Source organism: Mus caroli, unplaced genomic scaffold (assembly GCF_978045245.1).
Source record: "Mus caroli unplaced genomic scaffold, Mus_caroli_1 scaffold_2, whole genome shotgun sequence".
Classification (NCBI taxonomy): domain Eukaryota; kingdom Metazoa; phylum Chordata; class Mammalia; order Rodentia; family Muridae; genus Mus; species Mus caroli.
The window spans coordinates 95448785-95457037 of NW_028227257.1; positions in this window are offsets into that span (position 1 = coordinate 95448785).

An 8253-nucleotide genomic window follows, 5' to 3' on the forward strand; every position below is an offset into this window, starting at 1 on the left:
CTTACTTAGCATTCTAGTGGTCTCTAGCTCAAAATCCACATTCCTCTTATAATTCCAGGAGCTAGAAAGATGGCTCCATGGTTAAGAGCACTGACTATCCTTCCAGAGGTCCTGAGATTCCTAGCAACCATCTATTGTGGGATCTGAGGCCCTCTTCTGGTGTGTCTGTACACTGTACTCATATACAATACATACATACATACATACATACATACATACATACGTATGTATACATACATAAAATGCACATCAACAGCCTGAATTCTCAGCATCAATTTTCTCTATTTTCATATGTCTGTGACCAAACACACAACAAGAAGCAACTTAAGAAAAGATTGAGTTGGGCTTACAATTTCAATGGCTATCTCCATCCATCATGGTGGGAAGGCATGACAACAGGAACTTGAGGTGGCCAATGACATCACCCCTGCAGTCAGGGAGTAAAAAGAGGTGACTGCTGATGTTAGTCCACTTTCTCCTTTAATTCAGTACTAGACCTGAGTCTATGGGACAAGGGTCTGGAAACAATCAAACACAGAGGCCTGTTCCCATGAAGATCTGAACTCTAGTCCAGGTGACAATGAAGATTAATCTTCACACCAACTAAGTAAATTTGAGAAACATTTCTTGTCTAAGTCTGGCACAGCTAGAGTTAGGCAGACCTCTCTCAAATTTTAGGTAGGAATTTTAATGATGACAACAACAACTACTACTGAGGAAGTATTTTCAGTGTGCTATTGTAAGTGATTTGTATCATTTCAATACTTTAAGAGTAACACCAAGAGCAACTCTAAGAAGTAAGGAATATTATCTCTAAGTCAGAGACAAAAAGAGCAAGACTCAGCACCTAAGTGTCAGAGCTGACTTTGAGTCCAGAGCCCAAACTCATCTTCACGGCAGTGAACAGCAAAAGCTCTCATATTGACTCTTTAATGTGAGGTTGTGGCAGCCTATATAAGAAGCACTAAAAACATACTTTTAATATTCCTGGCTCTGCCACTTACAACCTACACCACATCAGCAGTGTCCTTGCCTCCTAGTCCCCTTCTGCCCATCTATGAGTTACAGATGACTACCTCCTGGGACTGCTTTAGAAACAAACATGGTGCCATTAACTACAGACCTACTGTGTGCTGGGGCCAAGCATGTTCATGGGTGTCTACACTGACCTTCACCACTCAGTGAGTAGGCGGAGTAGGTCTAACCATGAATGGAGTAGTAGGTCTAACCATGAATGGAGTACTATTCTTGCAAGGGCTAGAATTCTTGCCAGGACCTCCACTAACAATCCGACACGGCAGACCCATTCCAGGAATAAAGAAAGTGAGGCCTGAAAGACTGATGCTGTCATCCCCATTCCACTTGCTTGCAAATGACAGAGCTTAGGAAAGAATTCTAACTCAACTGTCACTCACAAGGAGACATTTAAGGGCTGTTTTACTTGTTCATTTTGGCAGTGTTTGCTGCATTGTGTAGCTCAAGGTGACCTCGACGGTGTGACCCTTCACCCTTCACCTCTTGTCCAGTGCTGTCATTTTCATCCAGCCTGAGTATCTTTTACATACAAGTTTATCACCTTGTGAATCAAGTCAGTTGCTCCCACTGAGAGTCTGATGGATACGCATTTGGAATTGTAATTCTGCGCTTGCCAGCTGCAGGCTCAGAGCTATGACTGTTTCTGTGACTGAGTAGGTAACCGATAGGGAAAAAATGGAGAAATTGGAGCCAGAAGGTGAAGGACTTACAGGAGATAACGATGGGTAGGGTAGAACTTACTCAGAGGAATAGATCGAACTATGTCACACTTAAGTGGAGCATACATTTGTAAGGTGATTTTTGCATCCTTCATGAAAACGCGGTGTGTCATTAATTATGGACCTACTGTGTGGCAGGGCCAGCATATTCATAGGGAGCCCCACTGATTTTCATTCCTCACTGAATAGGCATGATAACCTCCATTCTCAAGCATAAAAGAGAAAAAAAAAAAAAAAAACAGATGGCTGTCTAACTCTCAAGGACACCTGGCCGGAGGACGTGAGAACAGCTCTCTCCTCTCCACCCCCTGGGCTCCAGAGAAATCAAGAGCCCTCTCCCAAGTACTGATATTTCTGTGCATTCGAATTTTCCACATTGACTGCTGGAGAAACAAACATGACACACACAAAAATGAATATGAAGATTGATATTTTCATTGACTTTGGCTTAAGGTTTTGGATAATGAGAGAGTCCGTTGTTTCCTTTTGCATTTTGAAGTTTTCCCATCGCAAGCAGCGAGGCAGGGTGTGCTCTACTTCACTAGGCAGAAACAAGCCTGAGCTAAGGCTCACAGGGTGGTTTCCCACCCCAACCTAAGGTGGTGGCTTTCCAGACTCCAGCAGGACTGAAATGTCCTCCCTCTGCTCTTCCCTTGTCACCGCAAGAACATCTGGAGCCATGATCAACACACCTGTGGCTAGGCAGGTGGTCTGTGTACTGTGTGCCAAGTCTCCTGTAAACAGCTGGAGGTTTCCTGTGACGCTTCATCTTTTTGTTACAGTTAAAACAAATGCTAGGGTTAAAACAAATGTGAAAGGTGGGTAGGTGCCAAGTCTAAGTTTGATCCCCACAAGGTAGAAAGAAAGAGCCAACCAACAGATGGAAGAAGAGAACCTACCTCCAGAGTTACCTCATGTGCACATTGTAACCCGTGCCCCTCCTCCACACAATAAATAAGTAAACATGTAATTTTAAAACTGAGTGTTAGGTCAGAGCAACAGGGTCAGAAATTGCAGAGCAGGGGAATATTTAAATTAGAAGACCTGCACCTGGATATAAGCTACGCAAGCTAACTAGATAGCAGGAAGGAAGAAGAAAAAAAAAAAGTGTGGTCTTGTCAGGTTTCAGCCTGACAATTCTTACCAAATCCTTCTCTGGGGAGTGTACACAGGGCACCAGTACTCTTTCACCTGGTAAAGTTAACTTTATGGGTAGCTACACCTAAATGTTGTAAGGTGAAACAGCATCTGGGTGAAACAGACTGAACTGTGGGTAAGCGTCTAGGAAAAATGTCCATTCTAGGGAGGCCATCATCCCCAGAGCTTCCTAAGGAAGCTTTGCATGGAGTTAAGGATGTGGTGGAAAGAAGGGAAGGCAAAGAGAGACAGGAGACTGAGACTTGTGAGTGTGTGCAGATGCTAGAGCAGCCTTTGCTACCATTCCTCGAGCCTGTCTCCTGCTAAAAAGCCATCTTCCCCACTTGTTCACTCTCCCCGGGGCCTCAGTGTGGATTCTTCTCCCTTGAGGAAGGTGTGGAGGTTAGCATCAGCAGGATGCCAGGAAGCCTCAGCTCCTTGTCCACAGCAACTCAGCTCCAGGACAGATCCCTGTTGTCATTCTACAGTGAAGAAATGGAGGGAGCCATACACGGCAGCCCCAGAGCTCCAAGATTCCAATGACAGAGCCTAAGGCAAATTGAGTCTTTAATTCCCATAATTTCTTTCTCATTCTTGTGGCAAAACTTACCGGAATTTTTACCTCCCCTATATCTGGGGAATGTGAGCTGTGGTGTGAGAAAGGGTTTTTCCCCCCAACCCCCACACTGCTGCCCCCAAGGTCACTGCTGGAACCTGCAACGCCTAGAGTCTTTCTCCCACACACATTGGACCCAGGAAACAAACTGTTATGGGAGACATGAACAAATGTTTGGGGTTAGAAAACAAAACTTAAAACCTCTGGAATGGGATCTGGTATAGGTGGCCATAGTCCAAGACGTTAAGACCATGCTGGTGAGTGAGCCTCACTGTGGGAAGCCACACAGGCTGCTTGTATGCCCAGAAGCAAAGAGGTCCCATCTGTGAGCTCTTTATCGGTCAACAAAACACAGGAACAGGCTTTGAAGTGGACAGAAATGTCATAGCAACGATGAATGTTAAAGGGAGGGCCTCTTACTGTCTCCTGAGAAGGGAGCTTAAAAAAAAAAGAAAACCACATGGCTCAAAGCACTGAATCTGGGAAAGTGTTGTCAGTACTGGGGCATTGACATGCAGTACCTTCAGCTGAATAAATTAGCATCAGATGATCAATGAGGATTAAGGGATGCACATCGGGTCATGACAGGAACCATGAGCCAGAGGCAGCATGGTGAAAGCATGCACCAGACCAGAAGTGAAATAAAAGTTTAAACTGTTTGTTTATTTGATTGTTTGTGTACATGTGGGGCATGAAACTGTAGAGGTCATAGGGCAACTTACAACAGTCCGTCCCCTCCTCCTACCATGTGGGTCCCCCAAGAATCAAACCCCAGTCATCAGGCTCAGCATCAAGTGCCTTACCCACTGAGCAGTCTCATCATTCACAACAATTTTAATAATGAGCAGACATTCTCCCCCTCGGGGTGTGTGTGTGTGAGAGAGAGAGAGAGAGAGAGACAGAGAGAGACAGAGAGAGACAGAGAGAGACAAAGAGACAGAGAGAGACAGAAAGACGGAGACAGAGAGAGTTGTTCCTCTGAGAGGGAATAGGGCTCTTTGGTAGTAGTTAAGAATAGAACTCAAGAGCTGGAGAGTGATTAAGAGCACTGACTGCTCTTCCAGAGGTCCTCAATTCTCAGCAACCACATGCTGTCTCACAACCATCTGTAATGTGATCCGATGCCCTCTTCTGGTGTGTCTGAGGACAGCTACAGTGTACTCACATACATAAAATAAATAAGTAAATCTTTGGGGGGAAAAAAGAATAGAATTCAAGAGGCAGCTTTCTATTTTGTTACAGAGTAAATCTCATAATACCCCCTGTCCTACTCGGAGACCATTTGAGGTGAGGCACCAGGGGTCATTAGGAGTCAGGCTCTGATTGCTCGAATAGGTTATTACAAGTCCCTGGGATCTGACTGCTAGAAAGTTTCCTTTTTATTTTTGGTCCTTTTATTTGGGGACTTTTTGTCTCTATCCATCACTCTCTGGAAACTCCCTTTGTGACAATTTTGCTGAGACTTGACAACATCTGGCCACTCTCTGACTTCTATTGTTCCCCACTCTCTAGTCTGCTTACTTAGTCTGTTCTATGACGCCAGGTGCTCTGGGACCCTTGTGCTGACAGCAGAAAGAAAGTAGAGGCACAACACCCCCAGAATATATGTAAGGACATAATACCCAGTGACAGGATGGATGAATATACAGGGAGTCGCAGCCATGTGATAGCATCATAAACAGCTGTTTAAAATCGTGATTTTGGTGACTATTTGATGACACTGGTTGATAACTTATAAAATGTTTCATAAGGTTATAAACATTGGTAAGCTCACTGGTTTCAACTTATAAAATAGGGCGGATTACATACACTTCTCTGGCCAAACAGGCCTCAGGAGAACACCATACAAATCCCTAAGCCAATTGCTAACTAAGCTCCCTGTGAACAGTACTATCCCCTAGTGGAGGCTCACCATGGGGCCTAGTGAAGACAGTTGCCTCTGCTCTCTGCCAGAGGCTGGTGGCTGAAGTCCAGGACTAAATGAAAGTGCAATGAGTCAACTCAAACTCTGAATCCTGTGCTGATGGCTTCCTGCAATGAAACACCAGTAGATCTCTTCCAGGACGAGGCTGCCCAGGGACAGAGCTTTACATAGAGTCCCAGGGGAGGAAGTCTGCTCTCACTTCTTTCTTGCTTAGTTTCTCAGGAATCACCTCTAACTCTCAGGAAAGGAGTGTTTTCTGCATGTCTCAGAATTTTCAAGCATTTTTTTTTTTTTTTAAAAATGGAAGTTCTATTGTTTATATTCCTATCTCACATAACATATCCATTTCAAGTATAAAACTCAGTGCCATCACCTCCCTCAATTCTTATTATTTATGATCTATTTTTGTGGTATTATGTTTTCTGAGACAGAGTCTATGTAGCTTAGCGTGGTTGTCCTGGAATTATGAAGGCCAAGCTGTCATCAAACTCACAGAGATCTGTGTCTCAAGGGCTAGGTTTAAAGGTCATGTGTAGACCAGGACTGCTTGCTTTCTTTCTCTTCCTTTCTCTCTTCCTTTCTCTCTTTCTCTCTTTCTTTCTTTCTTTCTTTCTTTCTTTCTTTCTTTCTTTCTTTCTCTCTCTCTCCTTTCTTTCTTTCTTTCTTTCTTTTTCTTTCTTTCTTTCTTTCTTTTTCTTTCTTTCTTTCTCTCTCTCTCTCTTTCCCTCTCCTTTCTTTCTTTCTTTCTCTCTCTCTCCTTTCTTTCTTTCTTTCTTTCTCTCTCTCTCTTTCCCTCTCCTTTCTTTCTTTCTTTCTTTCTTTCTTTCTTTCTTTCTTTCTTTCTTTCTTTCTTCATCTCAAGACAGGGTTTCTCTGGCTCTCCTGGACTTACTTGGTAGACCAGGCTGGCTTCAAACTCACAGAAATTTGTCTACCTCTGACTCCCAAGAGCTAGGATTAAAGGTGTGTACCACCACACCTGGTTTTGCTTTAAACCTTCCTACCTGCTATTCTTGTTTCCTTCCAATTGGCAATGAGGCTGGAACAAGGGAAAATCATTCATCCAATGGCCATTCCCTCTACATGCTGACTGGTTTTACATTGGCTTGACACAGTCTAACCAACTCAAGGGAGGGAATCTCAAATTCTTCCATAAGATCCAGGTAAAGGGCATTTTCTTCCTTAGTGATTGATGGAAGAGAGCCTCCTTGCCTATTGTGGGTGGTACCACCCCTGGGCTGGTGGTCCTTGGTTCTATAAGAAAGGAGGCTGAGTAAGCCGTGAAGAGCAAGCCAGTAAGTAACATCCCTCCATGGCCTCTGCATCAGCTCCTGCCTCCAGATTCCTGCCCCATTTGAGTTCCTGTCCTTCAATGATGGACTATGATGTAGAAATGTGAGCCAAATAAATCCTTTCCTCCTCAATTTGCTTTTGGTCACAGTGTTTCATCATAGCAACAGTAACTAACCCTAAGGAAGATGCTCTATAATCTTTAACTAACAGTCTGTACACAGCAAGCACTCCATCAGGTGCAACTCAGATACTGTGCGAGTCCCAAAGTTTTGTTGCCCAAGTCAAGCAGTCTGATGCTGGTCACCAAGGAAGGTGTGACCAAGTGTTAAGACTCCCTGCTGCTAGAAAGCCCAAGGAAGGACTTCCTATAAGTTTGAACACAGTGGGTTACCAAGCAGAGAAAATTGACTTGCCTACACAGAGGAATCAGCAAACAAAGACAGAGACCAGGGCCCTTGGTCCACAGAATGGGCTGTGCTTCCCTAAGGATGGAAGAGGAGGAGGCAAGATTGAGGGATCACATTGCAAGGAGCCTTGAAGGACAGACTGAAGCCTGTAGGTCACAATCCTTTTGGGGTCACATATCAGATATCCTGCATATCAGATATCTACATTATAATCCACAACAGTAGTGAAATTATATTTATGAAGTAGCAAAAGAATAATTGTAAAGTAGGGGGTCACCACATGAGGAACTATATTAAGGAGTCACAGCATATAGGAAGGTTGAAAGCCACTGCTCTAGATGCATCTGAGAAGAGTAACAAGGCCAAAACCATGCCTTTGAACTCTGGTATCCATCTTCAGACCCAGGTACCTAGACTCCTTTGGACAATTCTTTCAGCACCCCACCGGAAGAAAGAAAAGCCATGTGTCTGTTCATCCCGACCTACATCCCCAGTACCCAAGATAGCACCTGATTGTAAAGGAACAGTGAACTGTTGCTGAGTGACTGGATGGAAAGATAAATGAATCTATCAGCTGACCCTCTCTCTTCCTGTTACCTTTTTACAGCTTCCCTTTTTTGCTAGGTAGAATTAAAAAAAAAAAACAAAAACAAAAACAGGAATGTTCTGGACTTTCCAATCTTGCCCACCTCCATCTCCCGACTTGCTCTTCTCAGATCTGGTCCTGAGTTAATAAAGAAGTGGTATTCACACACACCTATCTTTCTTCTCGAGGTCACCCTCGGGGTCAGGAATGAAACTACCCCTTGCAAGTGAGAGATCTGTGACTCAGTAGTTATGGGGTTTTCCTAGGAGCTGCTGACAGAACTGAGACTTATATGTGGACCATCTGAATACAACTAGTGCCATGAGTCAGGCAAACAGGGTATTGACTGAGGTTGAAGGCGATAGAGAGGGGAGGGCCTCCAAGGACCCAGAAGCTTGCCCCACCCCTGTGCCCCCATTCTGTGTCAGGCTGCCATGCTACAATGTACAGCCAGATCCCTCCACCTCCACCTTGCACCCAGTCCCCAAAGGTGACACCTCCCCACAAGGACACCAGTGCACTGGTGCAAGCACATG